Below are 20,376 nucleotides of genomic sequence, written 5' to 3'. Positions count from 1 at the left end.
CAAGAAAGTATGGCCCAGCAGGACTGGATCCTGGGTCAGGATTGACCTCAACTGATGAAATCACTTGCACAAGTCCAAGACCCTGACCCTTCTGCCACGTCTGACAGAAGAGCAAGTCTCAGTAGGCCTGTAAGTTGCCTTCTCACTCATTCTGGAACTCCACAGGGCAGGGATCTTTCAGACACCACGCAATTTTGTTTTTTAATTTGGAATATTCCAGTGATTTGGTTGGTGTCCAACCCATCCTGCTCAGCATGCTAGAAAGATTTCTAGGAGAACTAAGATCCTAGGAATATTGGTTTCTAGGGTCCCACTATAATGATTTATGGGAACTTCTTTCCTTTTGTCACTGAGACCAGAATAGTCAAGTTGGTTGAAATCTGGAAGATCATCTTCTAATCCTGCCCCCAAATTTCAGTCATCTCATAACCATATTTAAACTATTATTTACTTGATATGTTTTAAAAATCAACTCTAAGTGAACTCACATGGCCTTTTCCTAATTAAATAGATGAAATCATAGATTTCATTGTCACATAATTTTTTCTGAAAACATTCAAATAAATATATACCTATTAAAAACATTTTTTAAATGCTTGCCCTAAAAACATCTTGTTTCCTACCATCAGTACACACATTGTGCTTGGGGAAATATATATCCAATCCAACAATTCAATCCTGAAAGTTTTCAGAGAAACTGACACTTAGAGAAATAAACTTCTTGCCTAAAGACTCATATTTTTGTGAAAAGTCCTTATGTTTTTATTTTTTGTTTCCTTTTTTTTTTTTTTTTTTTGTGATGGAGTCTCGCTCTGTCGCCAGGTTGGAGTACAGTGGTGCGATCTCTGCTCACTGCAACTTTTGCCTCCTGGGTTCAAACAATTCTCCTGCCTCAGCCCCCAGAGTAGCTGGGACTACAGGCATGCGCTAATTTTTTTTGTATTTTTAGTAGAGGCGGGGTTTCACTATGTTGGCCAGGCTGGTCTCAAACTCCTGGGCTCAAGCAATTCACCCGCCTCGGCCTCCCAAAGTGCTGGGATTACAGGTGTGAGCCACTGTGCACGGCCTAACAACTATTTTCTTAAAAGTATCAAAGAGCTAAAAAAAAAAAAAAAAAAACAGGAACTGTCAGGCCAAAACCTAAGAATGAAAGAGAAGCCAGTGAGGTAAACAGCATTTGTCAGCTGAAAGAAATGGAGATGAACAAGTGGAAAACGAGCAGCTGCCGTTCTGATGGCCTCATGGGGCAAGGATGACAGAAGTCAAAGGTCAGAGTCCACCCAGGGTGGAAAAATAATGGACCCCAACATATATTTTATTGTTTGTTTTTTGATACAGAGTCTTGCTCTGTCACCCAGGCTGGAGTGTGGTGGCATGCTTTTGGCTCACTGCAACCTCTGCCTCCCAGGTGCAAACGATTCTCGTACCTCAACCTCCCAAGTAGCTGGAATTACAGGCATGCATCACCACACCGGGCTAATTTTTGTATTTTTAGTAGACATAGGGTTTCGCCGTGCTGGCCAGGCTGGTCTTGAACTCTTGACATCGAGTGATCTGCCCGCCTGGCCTCCCAAAGTGCTAGGATTACAGGTATGAGCCACCACGTCCAGCCTCCCAATACATACATTTTAGCCAGAGCCCCAAAGGTACACCGTCAGGGTAAGAGTGAGTCAGAAGTAATTCCACCCCCTTCCCTATCCCAAGAAACTGGAAGGGGCATTACCTTAGGCTCTGTTTAGAGAAGGAAGGAAAGGAGGGAGGGAGAGAGGGGCAGGAATAGACATACAGTACTTGAAAGATTGGAGTCCACCCAGGTAATTGGCATAAGTTTTCAAAATCCTCTCTGAAGAACATTTTTATCTTAGGCCTTGGGAAACTCATACCAATCACTTTTCTAGGGCTGTGAAGAGCCTGCAAAGACAGTCCTTTTGTTACCTGAAGGTGTGCATTACTACCTAAAGCAAGACAGACAAAAGGAGAAGAGAAATTGCTGCAGTGTTCAAAATTCATGGTCTCCTATTTCCCTCATTCTCAGGACTTCTGCGAGGCACCCACTCCTGACACTCCTGATGTCTCATCAGAGGAAACTCACCGGACACACAGTGTTGCAGTTTGAAAGAAAATGGGCAGCCTTACCAGGTAGTTTTTACCAAGATAATGAATTTGCCATGGTTCTTGGCCTCACCTCACACCCTCAGAAATATGATCCCCTCAACTAACAAGAAAGTATCTGATGTTCCAGAGTGAAACTCACTTTAACCAAGATCATAAGATCTGCTTATCTACCAGGATGCCAATTCATTTGCTGACCATGAGAAATGCTGCTCTCATGAGGACTAGAATACCATCAACACGGTCTGTGTACTCTTTCCCCATGGGGAGAGCTATTGGAAAAACAAACTATGATACCAAGATAATACCAAGGCATTCCCTGATCAACAGGGACTCAGAGGGAAAGGAGGTGGCTGAATGATCCAAGAACAGGCTTTAGCCTAAGCCTCACCTTCTCCCCCATGGTCTTATCATGGGATCAGAACTGGGGAAGTCCATTAGCCAAGATTCTCTCTCCACTGACAATGCATGGGTCGGCACTGCCAGAATATGATTCTCAAACATGCCTGTTTTCCATGGATGACTAACTCCCAACTTTCTGATTAGTACTTCTTCATAAAATCCAGCTTCTCCGGAGGGCTCTAGTCCTCTTCATGTGCTAGGCTTCCCTAGGCTTGCCTTGGTAGCACCAAGCCTATCGGAAATTACTTTCAAGAGACAATTGCAACAGAGGCTGAGATGGGAGGATCGCTTGAGGCCAGGAGTTCAAGACCAGCCTGGGCAATATAGTGAAACTCTGTCTCTAAAAAATAAAAAGAAAAAGAAACAACATAGAAATACAAAAAAACCCACTCCAGGACACGGCATTAGCTAACCTTCTGAAATCTCAAAGTGAATTGAAATGTACCAGAGGTTAATCCCCAAACACCATCCACCTTCTCTAACCTCCTTGCCACCTGTGCATAACGCCCATTTCTTGTAACAGTGTCGTGTACTGTGCATTCATCAGAAAGCTTCCTTCTGCCCTGCCATCCCCAAAGCGCCACCCATACCACCACCCACCGACCAAATAGCCAAGGAAGAGATTAAGAAACCTGCATTAAATCAAGCTAGTCTTCACAGTACTGTATGCTTTGTGCATTTAAGCTTTTAAAACAAAGGAACCAGGCCAGGCGCAGTGGCTCACGCCTGTAATTCCAGCACTTTGGGCGGCTGAGGCGGGCAGATCACTTGAGCCCAGGAGTTTGAGAGCAGCCTGGCCAACAGGTGAAACCCCCATCTCCACTAAATATACAAAAATTAGCCGGATATGGTGGTACGCACCTGTAGTCCCAGCTACTCGGGAGGCTGGGGCGGGAGAATCGCTTGAACCCAGGAGGCAGAGGTTGCAATGAGTGGGGATCACGCCGTTGCACTCCAGCCTGGGCCACAGAGCAAGACTCCATCTCAACAAAAAAATTTTAAAAAAAGGAACTAGAAGAAGGAACATTACCTTGGAGAGGCTCAGGAGCAGCAGTCTAGGGCAGCTGCCCTTGGATGACAGAGCTGAGTGCAATCACTATCCCGGGTACCTTCTGGAGTTGTTCGCCCGCCACCTCTCTCACCAGAGCAACTCTTTGGTAACTAGGTAACTATATCTGTTGTTAGTTGTCTTAACCAGATCCTAACAAGGATTTTCTTAGAGAATTTTTGTTTTGTTTGTTTTGTTTTGTATTGTATTAAGAAATCTCACTAAATCTTAACTAAAGTTAAATTTGAAACCCTCCCAGTGAACTCTTCTGTGTTCCATTTCCCATGAGGCTTTACGAACCTAGCCCAAGGCATGTGTGTGTGTGTGTGTGTGTGTGTGTGTGTGTGTGTGTGTGTGTTTGAGAGGGAAAGAGAAATCAGGAACTAGAAGAGTGAGACCCACACCTGCCACTTTTCTAAAACAAGGTTCAAGGCAACTTTCACTATCATAGTTAGCTACCTGTGGGTAAACTATGTCCCTCTTTTTTGCACCGTTGTTCACATAATGATACAGAGGGGTTTGTTTCTCTATCACACAAGAAGTCTGTTTTCCCTTCTCCCTCCTTTAATGATATTCTCCTGGCTGAACTCCAGTGTCTTCCCAACCATGAGTCATCACTGCTATTTCTGCATAAAATAGGGTGTTCTGGGCCTCTCACTTCTAAAAAGGACTATAGTTCAGAAAAGTTTGATAAGATGGTAAGATCCCCACAGCACACGTCTTGGTCTGAGATTATTAGAGACCCAGTTTAGGGGAACCCTCCCTGTAGGGAGACAGCAAAGGAAGCAGCTCCCCAGTCTATCAGCAGTGGCTGCCATTCCCACTGATAAGGATCCCCGGCAAGGAAGTCTGACCCTCGGAGTTTCAGCCAGGTGGTATGGCCAGCGTCCAACAAGCCCCGTCAGGGGCATCTTACCAGAAGGTCCCTGCCTACATGGAGTGAATGAAGGGTGATAAAAAGTCCTCTCCCTACCAAATGTATCTTCTACCCTTGGAGCAGCCCTTTCTCTTGAGGTTTGTTACTTTGTTGAAATGCAAATATTCTTGGAAGGTAAAGCCTTTTTTTTTTTCTTTAACCATTAGTACATTTACACAAATGTGCATCCAGTCCCATTCTTTCCTCAAAACCAGTTTTGATTGGAAGAGAAGGAAGGTTAAAAAAATCACCATGGTCAGGCGTGGTGGCTCACACCTGTAATCCCAGCACTTTGGGAGGACAAGGTGGGTGGATCACAAGGTCAGGAGTGCAAGACCAGCCTGGCCAAGATGCTGAAACCCCATCTCTACTAAAAATACAATAATTAACCAGGCATGGTGGCAGGCACCTGTAATCTCAGCTACTCGGGAGGCTGAGGCAGGGAATTGCTTGAACCTGGGTGGTGGAGGTTGCAGTGAGCCAAGATCATGCCACTGCACTCCAGCCTGGGCAACAGAACGAGGCTCCATCTCTAAATAAATAAATAAATAAATATCACCTACATACAAAAGAGAGGTGAGGATAGGAAGATGTGTCTTACTGGGCATTAATCCTATTCTCTGGCCCATTCCCAGCTAAGCGCAAGCCTGCATTGACTTCACATAGCACTGGTAGCCCACCATTTTCCCATGTCATCTGTGGATTATCTGAAGTGACATTAATCTGAACTCTCAACACTATCAATCATGTAATCATTCCTCACATATGCGTTGCACTCTGATGACAGGCTGAGGAATGTTCTAGATTTGCATAGAGGACGAAGTAAACTGAGAAACTCTAATCCATCCCAAGGTCAAGTGTCCAATGTGTGGATGAAGATTGCCTGGGCTTGTAATATTGATCATAATGAAGATGTTAGGGAAACATTCGGCAGTTAATTCGCTTCATTTGCTATCCACCCTACAGTCCTGGGAAGTAGCACTAGTCATAATTTACAAAGCAGTCGAGGCCCGGGGTAGTGAAGTCAGGGCAGTCTCCAGATTTAATCATCTAAATCATTACACCCATAAAACTGGGAGTTGTTTACAATGTTTTCCTGGGAAGCTATATTTTTAAAGCATCGGATGAATCAGAAGCACAGTCCAACTGGAGGAATACTGCTAGACAGCTCGGGGCAGCCTTCTCAGAGAGCTTTTCATTTGACCACCATAATTCAGGAAGGAAGGATTATTACATTATAATTCCCATTTTACAACTGAAGCAGCTTAAGCACAGAAAAAAACAATCCAGTCAAAAAGTAAAACAAAACGAAACAAATCTCCTCTCTTTTTCCATTTTATTTCCTTTTCGTCTCTTACAAACTAATGGAACTGTCAGAACAAATTACCTCATGAGCAATCATTTATGACTCCACTGTTTGCAAAACCTCTTTTGGTCTTTGTACCATCCACATAAGAGCAATCAAACAGCTAGCTATGCACCCAATGAAACTACCCCCAAAACATCAACTATGACGCTTAAATGTCTTCCTGCATCACTTGATTTTTGTCATTAAAAATAATCACCATTACACTCTGGGAGGCCAAGGCAGGTAGATCACTTTAGGCCAGGAGTTCAAGAACAGCCCAGCCAACATAGCGAAAGTCTTTCTCTACTAAAATTAAAAAAATTAGCCAGGTGTAGTGGTGCACATCTGTAATCCCAGCTACTTGTGTGGCTGAAGCAGGAGAATGGCTTGAGCCTGGGAGGCAGAGGTTGCAGTGAGCTGAGATTGCACCAATGCACTCTGGTCTGGGTGACAAAGCGAGAGGCTATCTCAAAAATAAATAAATAAAGTTTTAAAAAATGGAAATAAAATGCATGTTAAATAAAATGTTGTTTGTTCCATTCAACCTAGAAAACATATCTCTTGAGGGACTAGTGTGCTAATATGCAAAGATATACATCCGAAATAAGACACAGTTCCTACTTTTAAGATGTTTACAGTACAATGAGAGATGACCAACAATTACACCATAAAGTAAGCTGTTCATTAATTTAATGTCTGACATTCTCCATGGCAGGCATTGTTAGGTTTTTACTCCACACCTGTGACTCTCCTTGTCACCAGTAATAGATCATACATAGGATCATGTCTGCCCTTGCCCAGTATTTCACAACTTTTTTTTCCAACATCATCTCCCGAGGAGCATTTTTTTTTTTTAAATAAGATGGGGTTTCACTGTGATTGCCAGACTGGTCTTGAACTCCTGACCTCAGGTGATCCACCTGCCCCGGCCTCCCAAAGTGCTAGGATTACAGGCGTGAGCCACCGCGCCCCGCTCCCAAGAGCATTTTTAGACACTTTTTTCCTAATTGCCCCATTCATGAAATTTTAATACCATAGATAAATTTTATGTCTGCATATATGCTGTATGTTTAACTGTGCTTTATACATATAAAGAATAAGATATTTTTTCTGCCTTTTCCCTCCCACAAAAGCAATATCCTTCCTTTAAGGGATGATGTCAACAGCACCCCCCATCCCCGTGCCATCCTAACCCTCACCCATTCTCCATCATGTTCCCCACACCCACCCACCCTGCCTGTTAGGAATGCATGGTCTAAGGGAATTGTTAATAACAAGTCTATTTCCTGCTTCCCACAGTAATGGCAGCTGGGGTGGCCATGTAACCCAGCTCTACCAATGACATGGAAGCTGACATCCATTTGGGAGGTCTCTGAGAAAATTCTTGTTTTCCTGGAAAATGAGACAGCCACTGCCAACTCAGCCTCCTTTCCACCCCAAACTTCCCATGCGTCTTGAATGGAGTACGTGGCTAGAAGTGGCAGCAGTCATCTTGCAGCCATGACAAAAGACAACAGAATGGCAGCCAGTCTCATTGAGCCACTGGCCAAGGGCCAGAAACACAGACCTCTGAACTTCCTGTTATGTGGAGAAATGAATCCTGGTCGCTTTAAGCCCTGTTGGTAGGAATTGTATAACTAGCAATTATACGAAGCATTGTTAATTGATCAGCTGTGTGCCTCACAAGCAATAGCTGTCCTCTTACAATCATGAGTTACTGTTAAACCAAGCCAGAAAGAAGTACACACAAAAAAACAGATGCAATCAGGAATATTATATAAATCAGACACGAGATTTCACTCACGTTTAAGAGTTAAAGTCTTTTTTCTATCTTAGCTCATTTATTAACAAAAAAAAGAGTTAAAGTATTTTTCACTAAACAAATCAACTTTTCAAAGAGTTGTATGATATTCCAGCTAATATTTGGCATTTTGAATGAACAAACTTTTAGCTATTTGGTATTACTGTGTAGAAAAATGGCCATGAAAGGATACAAGGTAATTTTCCTTTATTTTCCTACTTTACACAAAATTAACATTTATGATCTACCTACGAGATATGTTTTTCAAAATATTTGAAAGTCAATTCTTTTCTAATTGAACATTTAATATGCATAAGAAAAATGTGTTTCTTAAGGACCTCTTGACTGAGCACCATGGCTCAGGCCTATAATCCCAGCACTTTGGGAGGCCGAGGTGGGTGAATTTGCTTGAGGAGTTCAAGACCAGTCTAGGCAACATGGTGAAACTCCGTCTCTACAAAAAAATACAAGTCTTATCTGGGCATGGTGATGTGTGTTTGTAGTCCCAGCTATTCAGGAGGCTGAGGTGGGAGAATCACCTGAGCCCAGGAGATGGAGGTTGCAGTGAGCCATGATCATGCCACTTGCTCTCAAGCCTGGGCAACAGAGTGAGATCCTGTCTCACTAAAAGACAAAAGAAAAAAAGAATCCCTTTGGGAACTTTTTTATAGGTTAAAGTGTAGAAATAATCATCTGTATTCATCACTTGAATATTTTATATTTTGCTTAAATTCTGATACTAGCTAATGCTAATTATTTCATATTTTAAAAATAGAAACCACTCACAACCTTATTTGATAAATCCAACATCACTCATTAAAAGTGGTTTTCTATGCTTATCAACGTTCAAGAAACAAGAAACTCAAAATCCCTCTAAATCTAAAGAGCCTCTAAATTTTATTAGATAGAATTTAATTATAGACTTAGGGCTTTCAAAGCATTAGGTTTCTTTTTTTTTTTTTTTTTTTTGAGACGGAGTTTCACTCTTGTTACCCAGGCTGGAGTGCAATGGCGCGATCTCGGCTCACCGCAACCTCCGCCTCCTGGGTTCAGGCAATTCTCCTGCCTCAGCCTCCCGAGTAGCTGGGATTACAGGCAAGAGCAACCACACCTGGCTAATTTTTGTATTTTCAGTAGAGACTGGGTTTCACCATGTTGGCCAGGCTGGAACTCCTCACCTCAGGTGATCCACCTGCTTCAGCCTCCCAAATTGCTGGTATTAGAGGCTTGAGCCACCATGCCCATCTACCATCTAACTTTTAAACAGAAACCACAAGCACCTAGCCCGTGCTGGAAGAGAAACTTTAATTTTTTCTTCCATATATGTGTGCGATGGGTCTTTACTGGGTGAAATATTAAGTGGGTAGCACTTGGGGAAATCCGAAACTATTAGTTTGGGGTTTGAACTTTTGATCCAAGTTTTATACATAGAACCCTCTTGCTGCACCCTGAAAACTATTCATGTGTTTTCATAGCTCTAGAATGTAATAGAAACACTGCCACAATCTACATTTCAATTGCTTTTCCTGAAATGTAGAGGATGAAAAAAAAGATAGCTATAGGACTCAGAAAAAATACCCATAGTTGCCTTTTGTTAATTCAAATGATCCTTTAAGTTATTAGCTGTATTTCTATTCTATTAAAAAGCAATGTTTAAGCTTCTTTCTATAGATTTTGCACATCTTGGAGGGGAAACACTGGGATGATGGCAATTTTAATACATAAAAACTTAAAGACTTACAAATAAGATCTATACAAGTATATTTACCTTAAAAGGCATATGCCATATTTACTACAACCAATATCCATTACTATTATATTTTTAAAGTCAATAGTATTACAGCTATTGCTCTGATATTGCCAGATGTTCTGTGTATAGGGATATAGTGACATATTGTTTTGGCACGTATAGGAAATTGTGGTATTGTCAATATGTAAGGGCTTTCTGGCTGTTCCCCTCCTATTTCCTGTATGTGCCTCCAACCCTCTCCTACTTCCTTATCACATGAAGAAGAAAGCAGAGAAAGACTATTATTGATATAAATTTCAGCAAGTTACTGCCCAAAGAGTGAAGCCTGAGTAAAATCACGTTTTATTAAGAAAAAGCATACCAAAGGGGACTTTTAGACCCCGTAAAGGTTTTTGTAGTTGATCTTACATCCTTTAAATTTGACTCTACATATATTAGGTTTCCTTTTCCTTGTTAGAAGGAATCATCACGGGCATTCTTATGCTTCTCAATCCCAGTTGAGATCATTTTCAGCTCCCAACTGAACAAAGACTGGTAGAATTTTTCTTGTGGCAACTGAGAAAAAAAAAATGCAAGAAAGGGAGAAAAAGGTTCGTAGTTAGGGTTGTATATTAGAGGTTCTCAAGAAGGCGACCTGGAGGGAAGACAAATGAAAAGTAGTGGTCCTGCCTGAAAGAAAGGAAAAGCGTCGAGGAAAAGATATGTACCAGCCCGTTCTCTGCATGGGCAACTAGGCTGCTAGACATAATGACCTGGCAGGTGAAAAACATCTCCAGGAGGTGAGAGAAGCAGGGACTTTGCTACCAGCCTTCGATGTACGTGGAATATTTGTGTTTTGAGGGCTGTGACTGGGGTCATATGATGCATTTAAAATAGATATTGAAACTTGCAGGAAACCTAGTCATGAATGTGCAATAATTAAAATGGTTATAGAAGTTAAGACACACTGATTACAGGAATGTATTTGTTATAGGTTTTCCCTTTCTACCTCAAAGACAAATTTCCAATTTTGTGCTATCCCGTACCAAGAGAACCTTGACTCACAATGTGTTTAGTCAATTTCACATCCTTTTAATCTGGAGGGATGAAGGTGGAGTACGTTTCTCTTTCTCATCCTGCGTCAGTCCGCTGTATGACCATGACATGAGAATGTGAGCTCATCTTACCACTCCCTGCAGGGTTAGCTAATTTAAACAAATAGGTTTGGGGTAAGTCTCCATACCCTGCCTGACACCACAGTCTGGCAAGATAGGAAATTAACAAAGACATGAGCTTTCAGCTGAAAACACCCAGTCCCCAAGTTGCAGGTCAGCTACCCACTAATAGAAGATGACCGACTGGGCTTCAGTGATCGAAAGGCTACACAGGAAAAGAACTATCTTCAGAGTCATCAAAGCCCAATCAGATGTTCAGCTTCAGATAGGAAAACTACATCTTACACTCAGAAGTGAGCACGTTACCCACCGGCTAACGTTAATGCCTTTCGCCCCTAAAAGCAGCCAGGCTGGGTAGCCAGTATTTTGCTTAGGGGCATCAGCTGACCCCACACCACTCACTATGCTCTAGAGTTGACCAGATCACGATTTATAACCTGCTTGCATTTCTTTTTCTTTGAAACTGAATCTACTCTGTTGCCCAGACTGGAGTGCAGTGACGCCATCTCGGCTCACTGCAACCTCCGTCTCTTGGATTCAAGCGATTCTCCTGCCTCGGCCTCCGGAGTAGCTGGGATTACAGGCATATGTGCCACCATGCCCAGCTAATTTTTGTATTTTTAGTAGAGACGGGGTTTCGGCATGTTGGCCAGGCTAATCTTGAACTCAGGTGATCTGCCCGCCTCAGCCTCCCAAAGTGCTGGTATTACAGGCATGAGCCACCATGCCCAGCCCTGCCTGCATTTCTTGTGCCACCCAAGGCATCACAAGCTGATAAGTAAGACATTAAAGTGGCATCTTGAGAGACTGCTTTCCCAAATGGGAACCGATCCTGGCTTCAGGTGCGAGAATTCAGAACTAAGGATTTAGAGCATTAATCATATATTATCTGAAGGAAACCATCTCTAGACCCACATGCTCCTCATTTTAAGGATCTGATGCTGTAAAGCTACACATGTATCCGCCATCTTATCCTCATTTCAGCCATCAACCAGAGAATCAGCATTTCTGTCTTTAGGGGCTTAATCTGATGTCAGTAATAACCAGAACTTCCTCTGCAACGCTCCCTCAGCTAAGGCCGGAGCTCCTCACATGAGGCCTCTGGATCCCTGAGAGTCCATGAATGGGTTTTAGAGAGTCCTTATATCCCCTAAGACTGTGCAGCAAGTGTTCATGTCCCTGTATGAGAAAGTCTTTGGCTCTCATTAGATTGTCAAACGAATCTGTACCAAAAAAAGTGATTAGAAAACATTGGTCCAAAGCATAAGCCAATCAGTCCATGAAAAACCCTGTTGCATGGGGAATAGAACAGTCAGCGAGCGCTTGTAGAAGGAGGTCTGACTTCAGGCATTAGACCCTTGCACATCCAACAGACCCTGTGAGTTGCACCTCCAATGTTAGGATGGGTTGTTAACTTATCCTTGATATACCACGTCGTGTCTCACGAGATTAGAGGCCCTGATGATGGAGAATGTGATTAAAGTAAAAGAATCCTCCCCACTGTGAGAAGAGCACAAGACACTGAAGGCTATTTGAAAGCGATTACAATCACTAAAATTCCAAAGCCGATAATCTCAAACTTGGCTTCTGCTACTGCGATGTCATTCACTTTCAATGTGTTCATTTTGTGAGATAATGTTGTTAAGACATTAGTCTAATTGTTATTACTATTTTGAGTGCTGAGTTCTAAATGTAAAATACATTTCACCAAAAAATATACTTTCTTTTCTCCTTTAACATAATGTTATCATACAGTAAGGTCCAGAGTGTTTTCTGTACATAGCACTCCCATAGTCTACTACGAGTTTAATAAACACCTCCCAATGTCTGAAATGAAATGTTTATGGGTCCCAGACTCTCCCCATGACCATTTTTCTCTGTGCTCGTAGTTCCCCTAGTCACGGCTACTTTCAGTTGGTTCAAATACCGGACAAAACTGTTTAACTGTGGAAGAGAATTTTGTGCCACAAACTATATTCCTTTAAGGAATATCACAAGTACAGCTTCCTGGTTTTTCCTGTTTGTTTCTATAACAAATAAATAACTTGTCCCTCTTGGCTTTCTTTGTTTTCACTCCCCTTTTACATTGTAAGTCCTCCAATTCTGAGCCTTCAGGTAACAGCTTCACCCACAACGCACGCATACAAACACATTCACACACACACTCACAGATATACCTTCCCTGGACAAAACCAAACTGTTGCCTTTATTCCAGTAGTGTTTCTTAAAGTGTAATCTGCAGACCATTCACACCGGAGTCTTCCTAGGGTGGGAGGATTTGTTAAAGGTGTATATTCCTGCCAACCTCCAGGACCAACCGCATCCAAATGCATGGAGACGGATCACGGATGCTAAATTGGTGAACTCATCCCCCACTCATCCAGGTGATTCTTATACACACTAAAACTTGAGAATCGTTGCTTTAGAAACATCATTTCCTCTCTGGTTTCAGCTCCTATTTTTTTCAGCTCAAAATGGAGCAATTTTCTTATCCAACTTGTTCATCTCTGACATCAGCGTCTCCTTGTCTTTTCCTAAGAAGTCTTCTCTCCCCCCTTTCTGGCCTTTGAAGGCAGCTTTTCCCTGGACTATTTCTCAGTCCTTGCAGTCTACTTTAGCAAGTCCTCAGACACGGCTACTTACTTCTTCCTCCTCCTTAAGGTGCTCTAAAGAAACCCCCTTAACACCCACAGCCCACACTGCCTAGGTCCAAGCTCCCTTTATAAAACCCTGCCCAGGGATTCACAGTAATATCTATAGGTTAAAGGTAAGACCCATGTCGTTCACAAAACTCATAGCCTCCCTCTTACATATTAAAACTGCTCAAGATCACTTACTAACAGGTGTTCTCTGAATTTCTTAAATGCACATACACCACTAGTACAATAAATGACATAAAAACAAATTCTATTATTTCACCATTCGAACATACAAGTGCTGTCATTTTTTTATGGCTTACATTTAATTCTTATTCATAACAAAGTCAGAATGTAATTACATTTTTTAATCCTGCTTTTTTAAGCTAATATCATATCAAATATATTTTCATAACCATCGTAACTATGATTTTTAATGACTTTAAAACATCCTATGGGCTGCACACAGTGACATGCCTCTAATCCTAGCACTTTGGGAGGCCAAGGCAGGAGGATCACTTGAGTGCAGGAGATGGAGACCAGCCAGACAACAAAGTGAGACCCCCCTCTCTACAAAAAATTTAAAAAGTTAGCCAAGTGTGATGGCATACGCCTGTGGTCCCAGCTACTTGGGAGGCTAAGGCAGGCGGCTCAAATGAGAGCAGAAAGTCAGAGCTGCAGTGAGCTGTGAGGGCACCACTACACTTTAGCCTCAGTGACAAACAAGACCCTGACTTAAAAAAAAAAAAATCTTACGGAGTTAATGTTGCCAGAACCCATATTGCTTAGTGTTTAGGTTATTTTCAGATTTTGCTGCTATAAATTATAATACAGTGAATATGTTTATGCATGTTATTTCTTTCTTCTTTGAATTATTTATTCAGAATAAATTTCCGGGGGTGGAATGAATGGATCGAAGTGTATGAACACTTTAATGGCTCTTGGTACGTATTGTCAAATTGCCGTATTTGTATTTTACACAGTTCCTTAGTAGCATGCTAGTAAATGTTTAACAACAGGCTTGCCCACCCCCCCAAAAAAAGGCAGGGAGCCTGATTGATTGTGTTCGCTAATTTTCACAGTGTAAATACTTCTACCACAGCCAATTTCAAGCCACCAACATGGCATTGCTGAATGCAAAATTGAAAAGAGATGCTCAAATAGCACACTTTTATATAGCATTTCCATCATACAGATAAAGAGAGGTCAATAGCTTTACTGGCTTGGAAAATTTCCGAAAATATTACAATCAGCACGTGACACCAAGCCTGTTCTAGACCACCACTGTAAATATCTCCTTTGATATTTTCCAAAGAGTATATCTTTTTTTTTTCATTGGAATCACTGAAAATTCACCCTGTGCCCATCTGTGTGACAATGAGCATGCTTTTAGGTTAGCAGATGATGCACGTAACGAATAAAACCTAATGCAAAAAAAAAACAGGGACAGAGTAGGACATCTAACTCCTGCCTGGTTTGAATAATTCCGTCTACCACCCTCAAGCATTCATTTAACAGTGCTTTTTCCCATGAGATCATGTATACAGACTATTCCATCATTATTTACTCTAACAAGGCACTGAATGGATGACTGTGTGTAGTTGTCACGGCAAATGTGATGAGAACCGTATCCTCTATTTCTTAACCACTCTCTTCCTTGGTTTTCTTTTCTACGAAATGGGGAAGAGGTCACTGCTGACTTCAGTTTTACCAGAAACTGAGTGCAGAGATAAGAAAGGTTCAACTTAGGCTCTAAGAAGCACTTGAACATTCCGTAATGCTCTGGAAATTTCTTCCAAAAGCAATTCATTAGTATTCTGTTTTGCCAGGAAAGTATGTGATGTGGCCCTTTCTCCCTTGAAAGGAACTTCCCTTCCTTGGGCTCCCCCGGAGTATACAACACTTTAGTTTTTGTTTTAGTTTTAGTTTTTTTTTTTTTTTTTTGAGATGGAGTTTCTCTCTTGTTGCCCAGCCTGGAGTACAGTGTCACGATCTTGGCTCACTACAACCTCCGCCTCCAGGGTTCAAGCAATTCTCCTGCCTCAGTCTCCTGAGTAGCTGGCATTACAGGCATGTGCCACCACATCCAGCTAATTTTTGTAGTTTTAGTAAAGATGGGGTTTCACCATGTTGGCCAGGCTGGTCTTGAACTCCTGACCTTGTAATCTGTCCACCTCGGCCTCCCAAAGTGCTGGGATTACAGGCCTGAGCCACCGCGCCCGGCCAACACTTTAGTTTTTAAATTAGTGGCACCCTATGTTTGCATGTTAAAATGTAGGCATGACTGAGCTAAACAGCCTCACACCCTTGACCCAGTCACCCCACTCCCAAGAACTCAGCCCAAGGAATACATTCAAAACAAAGGAAACACTTTCTGCGTGAAGATGTTAATCACAACAGAGAGTAGATCAACTTGCCTCATTTCAGCACTTATTCAACTTATGGTTTTAGGGGCCCTGGTAAGAGAGCTCTGGATTCTTGGTTCCTAAATCTCCACCTGTAAAACGACCACTTTCCAAGTTGTCTTAGGGCTTGTATTTTTTAATCGCACAGATTCCCGGACCTCATGCCAGGGCTGGGGTACGAGACATGGAATTTCAATTTCTTAAAAGCTCCCCAAGTGGTGTTGATGTCCAGCCAGCTTTAGGAAACACTATTCCACACTGAAACACCAGACACATGACCGCTGTCTCTGAACAATTGTCCACATCCGGGGAGCAGTATGACAACTTCTTGTGCAAGTCGTCAAAAGGTTGTTCAAGGCCTTCAAGCAGTTGCTAGAGTCAAATGGCTAAAGAGCCACAGAGGAGCTGTAGGTTTCTGGTGCCCTTCAAGCCCCCTGAGTCATCCTCTCCATCTCTCACACCCTCCTTGCTCTCACTGCCCACACCAGCCCCGCACACTGTCCTGCTGCCTCCCAGCCTCCACCTGCACACCCAACCCTGACTTGTGCCCACCCCTTACATACACGAAGCTCCAGGGTCTCCTCCCTTAGGACACTAGTGAGACTCTAGAGGAAAACTCTCACCGTCTGACTCAAATCATCTGCACACATAATTGACAATGCCTTGCACAATTAACACGCCAGGTGGATTTGCATTTTTTTAAAGGAGGCTTTTAATCCAAAAAATATTTCTAACCTAGAGAGTGGAATGGGGAAGCAGGATGCTTTTTAATCTTGGCTTTCACCCAGATCCAAGCATCCCGAACCCAAGTAAGCACTCATTGCCACAATGATCCCCACTTCTAAGCAGAAATGGATTTTTAGCTGTGCTTTGCTAGCACTAAAATTAACACATTGTAAGGAAAATTAATTTAAACTTGGCAAGGAAGAAAGGTCATGCTCTCTGCCTCTAATGAAAATCACCTCTAGAATTCCACCCCAAGCTTTCAGAGAGCAGCATCAGCCAAAGAGGCCCACAAGTAATACGGTGGATACTCAGAGGAACTCTCTTAAAAGCTAGAGGAACTGTTACAGAAAGGCTTGAAATAACAGTTTCCAAGCTTGTTTTCCTTTTTCATATGAATTATCACTAGAAAAACACCCAACTCCTGTGTCTTGTCCATATTTGGTGCTCAAAAAACGTGAATTCCCAGCCTCCACCTGTCACCCCTACTTTTTCTGGAAAGGAATGTTGGGATTAGGACCGTCAGCTTGCAGCTTTCTTGCTCCCAAGCCAGGGATCATAACACCTTCATTTGTGTTAATAGCCAAGTCCTTAATAAGAATCATAACAGTTGCATCTATTGAGGGATTTTTTTTTTAATCAGGCACTAGGCTACATCCTTTATATATTTTTATCTCATTTGATCTCTACAACAATCCTCCGAGGTAGGTATTTTCAGTTAGTATTACTGTTATTAGAGCTATTTTGTGAATTTTTAAAAAAACATCTGAACACTGAAGAAGTAACTTGTCTGAGGTTCCCACAGCCCAGGAACGATAAAATGATAGAATGGGGATTCAACGCAAAACGATCTGGCTCCAAAGTTGGGTTCTCATTCACCCACCATGCTGTATGTTTGTTATTCTATGAGTTCAGATATTTTATGGTCCAGAAAAAAAAGGTGTCTGAATCATTATGATCTACTGACTCTCTAAAGAGACGTCCAGAAAAAGAACAGAAGCATACCCGCGCCATTGCATTTAGAAATGCAAAGAAAATACCACATATTTCATGGAATTTGGGGACTGGCTTTTGAGGAATAGAGACGCGTTTATCATTCGTCAACCAACTCATCCTCCCAAGAGGAAGGCCACTTTAATTCCCAGATGATCAAAGGGCCTCCTTAAAATGTAAAAAGCAGAGGTGGAGGTCTTACCAGTACGTCTTACCAGCACGAACCTTTCTCTGCATAAACGATGTCCTAAGGGAAGACAGTAGCGGGTGAGTGGAGGCCCACAGACAGGCGTATGGATGCAGAAAGCAGCCCCAAGTGGGAAGAGGCCAAGCTCCGTCTCACGTGGAATTCTGCTAGTGCGGTGAGCCGAGGAGACGCAGCCAAAAGGCAGAAGGAGACCAGTGACTAATGAACGGGGTCACTTTTCCCCATTGCCTGCAAGGTCCTCCCTTTTGTGTCCACACCCTAACTGTCTAATCTGATTTCCTGCAATGTGTAAAACAAACTGTCTTCTCCTCTCCAGCGTCTCTTCAACTGGCCTAGTCATCTCCACATCAGTGTCACCTTTGTGTCTTCACCCCCAAAGTCCTCCCAGTCTGAAATCACCTTCCCCTTCTCCGTCTACCAACACTTCGCGTCCTTCCAATGCCCAGATCTTCCCCACAACTCCAGTTTGCCCCCAGACCCCAACCCTGAAGCTCATATAGCTCTTTAAGCCTGTGCCGCCCCGCTCATCACTGAATTCTCGTGTTGCCTTGCTTCCTATATTTTACTTCTTAGCCCGACTACTAGCTTACAATGTCCTTCGAAGTAGAGATTTTTAAGATAGTTCTCTTATATCCTCCACAGCACCAGCTAAGAACCAATAAGGGATCACCAACTACTTGTTGCCTGCTTGAATACGTTGGCAGCAATTTTCCTTTAGTAAAGCCCCTAAAACCGGTGATTTCCCAATCTTTGTTTAGTTACAATTCAGGCTAATGACTGGTATCTCATAGCACACCTCCAAATCAAACCACCTTGGAAAAAAAATTAATGCAATTTAAAAATACATGTTATACATCGTATAGCACTTTCGGGAAATGGACATGAGCATTGGCAATAGGTGAAAAACACAGGCTACGAATTCCAGATTGAAATCTACATCATTTAGACTTAGGTTCTGTTTCTTTTCTGAACTAGATAACTTTAAAATTCATATTTGCCCTACTTAGAGACTCTAGATTTTCTTCATCAAACCTTGGGCAATATTTAAACTACTCATAGAGGTGAGCTCAGTCACAGCCACAGTCATATTTATTCTCTAGGAGAATATCTGGAAAATCAAAAAGCCAACTATTGCAACTTTTAATGTTTCAAAAACTGTACGCATCTTGATAGGACGCTGGTGAGGGGGGGTGAATATCAAAGCAACCCCCCCATCCCCCTATAAATTGGTTCTACACCTTACGCCAGGTGGAACAGAGTCATTACAATGTTTAACCTAGAGTAAAAGCTAAATAAACTTACAAGAATTCCTTTTGACACAAAAGAAATACTTTTAAAGAAGCAAAACCCTTACCTGTTGCAGAATGCCGAAGAAATTTCTTGATAGTAAAATGACTGACTCCGGAAATCAAATTTGTTCAGCAAAAGGAGGTGAAAACAAAAGCAAGAGCAAGCCTTTTCACTGTGGCTGATTTCCTCCCAGGATCAGCCTTTCCCTCGTCCCCAAGAATGTTAACTGATTCACACTAGAAGAACCGAAAATGTAAGAACTGGGCTGGCAGGGAGTCCATCCCAAGATGGTTGGGTTTAATGTGCATGAGGCAGCAGGAGCAACCTGAATGTGACAAAAGAGATTAGCAAGTTCCTGTGCATAAGTCAATTTCCTGTAGCCGGCTTTTCCGCAGAGGGGGTTTCATTTGTGTGGGTTTAGGGGGGTGTGTGTGCACGTGCATTTCTCTCCATGAGAATGTGAAACTTCCCCAGATCAGAGGCAGAATAAGGCCTTTGCTGCGAGTTTAATTTATCCCCCACCCCACCCCGAGACCATATTTCTCTCCCGCTTAGCCCCATTTTCCTCCAGCAAATCCCTACATAAAACTGAAGTAAGGAAGACTGAAAAGTCCAGATGATTCCTCATGGAAGTAAAATTACAAAAAAAAAAAAAAAAAAAAAAGGCCATGCCACTGACCAGTCTTGGTTCATTTGAGCTTAGGAAACAGCACCTTAGACCTTTCCCCACATCAGCTTGGGGAAAGCAGGTGGGTTGTCTGCTTTCCTTTGCTTCATTAAAGACCATCAAATAATAACTTGCAAAGAACAGATGCAGCCTTAGTGAGAGTTCAAGCAGCCCCCGCCATGTGTTCGCCCCTGTATGGACTGGCACCTGGGCTTGGGAGGTACCTGATGAGTTGTTTTTTCAGACTCCTCAGAGTTTCATTATTTGCCTAAAAGCACAAGTTTACTTGCTTTGTCTTTCTGGGCAATCCAGGTGTAGGGACCATCTGCAACTACTTAGGTTATGGCTAAATGCCTGACCCAACAAATTGAACTTTCATGATGTGGTCACCACCCCTTGTGCCCCAAATCCCTGAATAATTGTAGATGCTACTGCTCACGATGATAGCTTGGTCAAAATGTCTGCCAGCGTAAGGATAAGTCAATTCCATACAAGTCAACGCACATTTACCGAGACCCTGCTACATGCAAGATACGGTGCTCAGTGCTGGGGTTGGGGTGGAGACACACACAGACTCAGGGTCCTGCCATGTGCCTGACGCTGTGCAGGGAAGAAAAGCACAAAGACGAAGGGAGACATATTCCCTGTCCTCACAGGACTCAAATCCCAGGGGAGTTAGGGGGAAACGTGCAGAAAACATTCAAATAAATGCAATCAGTCTGGGCGCACCAGCTCACGCCTGTAATCCCAACACTTTGGGAGGCCGAGGCGGGTAGATCACCTGAGGTTGGGAGTTCGAGACCAAGCTGACCAACATGGAGAAACCCAGTCTCTACTAAAAATATGAAATAGCTGGGCATGGCGGCACGGGGTGCCAGCTACTCAAGAGGCTGAGGCAGGAGAATCACTTGAACCTGGGAGGC

At 42.7% G+C, this 20,376-nt stretch overlaps 1 protein-coding gene across 2 annotated transcripts in view; it reads right to left on the bottom strand.

The window, feature by feature from the left end:
* RHOH (ras homolog family member H) overlaps positions 1-19,371 on the bottom strand; it is a 45,511-nt gene extending 26,140 nt beyond the window's left edge. Inside the window, exons 1-2 of one of the 2 annotated variants that reach the window (XM_032273999.1) lie at positions 18,851-19,371; positions 17,491-17,535 (exon numbers count right to left, since the gene is read on the bottom strand). The gene's annotated coding sequence lies outside the window, so the exon portion shown is untranslated. The remainder of the gene's footprint in view (positions 1-17,490; positions 17,536-18,850) is intronic. The other variant, XM_032273998.1, reaches the window with a different exon arrangement.
* Between the last annotated feature and the right edge of the window lie 1,005 nt (positions 19,372-20,376).

The sequence above is a fragment of the Sapajus apella genome, unplaced genomic scaffold, assembly GCF_009761245.1.
Source record: "Sapajus apella isolate SASKATOON/1434 unplaced genomic scaffold, GSC_monkey_1.0 scaffold5, whole genome shotgun sequence".
NCBI classification, from domain to species: Eukaryota; Metazoa; Chordata; class Mammalia; order Primates; family Cebidae; genus Sapajus; species Sapajus apella.
This window is presented reverse-complemented; position numbering and strand designations above follow the sequence as displayed.